This window comes from Heliconius melpomene, chromosome 11 (assembly GCF_056956725.1).
Source record: "Heliconius melpomene rosina isolate 202511_hmr_F chromosome 11, ASM5695672v1, whole genome shotgun sequence".
Lineage (NCBI taxonomy): Eukaryota > Metazoa > Arthropoda > Insecta > Lepidoptera > Nymphalidae > Heliconius > Heliconius melpomene.
This window is the reverse complement of record NC_140399.1, coordinates 283,629-285,670: the sequence shown is the minus strand read 5'-3', so window position 1 is coordinate 285,670 and position 2,042 is coordinate 283,629.

Below are 2,042 nucleotides of genomic sequence, written 5' to 3'. Positions count from 1 at the left end.
AAGCTAGATATGAAGTGAGCGTGCGATCGCTTCAGCTGCTTTCGCGCGACTGAAAGCTTCCCGAAGTAAGCTCTTTCAGTTCTATGAATGAAGTGAGCTTTATCAGAAACGATTCTTATTAGATTATAGTAAATTTGATACTGAAGTTATTTAGTATGGTTTTTGTATTGAAAAATGTATCACTACAGAAAACAAACAAGAAAACAGCAAGGGAATGATTTATTTTTAAAAAAAGAAGGTTTTACTCACATATTCCAGGTTAAAGAAACTTAGTGTTAAGACACTCTGTTCCCCTTGTACTTTAGAAGGTATCGAGAGCGCTGCAGCCGTCGTGATTTTAATTATTTCCTGACCCCCAACCGAGTGGGGTAGCGAAACGAAGGCACGCCTTTCTATCTACCTGGCTATATGAGATGCGGGAAGGATGTTTTTTGATTTAATAAGATTTGACAGCATATTTTAGTAAAAAGTATATATTTATTTAGTAAGTTAGTTGTGGGTTTAATTTCCACTGAAAGGAATGAATTATTTAAGTTTCCTCATCACAATCGTCCCAAAATATAAAAAAATAATTATTAACGTATAGTTCAGCTTCACGCTATATCCCGCACATAGTAGGGCAGGCAATCCGTTTGCCTAGTGTTAAGACACTCCGTTCCCCACTATACATATAGTTCATATGTAAAATATTTAATATTATTCTAAGTGAAATTAAGCTACTCTTTAATATAAGTATAAAATGCATAAATAATGTATATTATTATATACATAATGAGTATAGTAAAAATAGTATCGTTATTACAAATTATGTAAATACAAAAAGCGACGCTCTAACAAAGGCCAGCCTTAATTTTCTTTGTTCTGGAGATTAACGGAGATGGAAAAAATAATCACTCTACATTGTAGAGTCTGTGCTCTGTTTCAATAGTGCTTCACGAACATTGTTGATCTAGTTTTTATATATTTATCTTATCTCTTATCTTAACCAACTTCTAAAACAGGAGGTTAACAGTTTGACATGTATGTCTGTATGTGGTATTGTTGGAATTGGATAATATTTGAGTATGATGATAATATCAAGGATCCCAGCCCGTTCGCTAAATATTTTAAACTAAGTTTATATATGTTTGTATGTTTCTCCAGAAAATACACATATATTGCAATTTGAAGTCCTTTTTGTTTTTATTATGTTGTATAGTAAAATTTTAAAAGATCCATACACGTATCTCTCTCTATAGTCTATAGGTATTGTTTCTTTTTATTTTCTAATATTAAATTTCTTAAATTTCTAACAAATCTACTACTAATATAATTTTCACTGGTATATCAAACAAAATAGCCATAGCGTTTATCACTCTGTTCTCTCTGGCAACTCCGCTCGGCTAGGGATAAAGCAGAAAGCAGTAAAAAAAATATAAAAAATTAAACAAGAAAAAAAGAAAAATGAATCAACAGTCTGTATAAGCTCTAAGCTAAGCACAGACTAAACAATACATTATAGCAGCTTTCATTTCAATCTTTACACAAATCCTAATAAAGTATACAAGAATGTGATCGACGTGACGCGTGACGCGTGACGTGACGTTACCCTCTTTACGAGTGTCAGCTTTAGTTCAATGACATTCACGTCTCTGACAATATCTGTATTTACACGACAGATGAAACTTTCATAGTAAATTGTAAGGATTTTAGTGAAATTATCTACCAAAATGTATTGCTCTTTTGGGATAGTACCTTCTATAAGTACTTACTGACGTCGGTATGTAACATACTTTACGTAGTTTGAAGCCAGTTGTGGGACAGAGGTAAGGGCGACGGGTTGTGAGTTCGATTCCCACTCAAGCAAATGAAATATTTAATATTAGCGTCCAATGCCTCCAGAACTCGGCGGAAATAGGAGAACGTATATTCCGTTCTTTCTAGGTCCTTTACACTAGGTTCCCAGGTTCCCTTTGTCTACCTTGCAGAATTGATCCCATGCGGGGTAATAGATAGGCAATAATTTTAACCACAATCTGTAAATGTCGTGTAAAATAGAACAT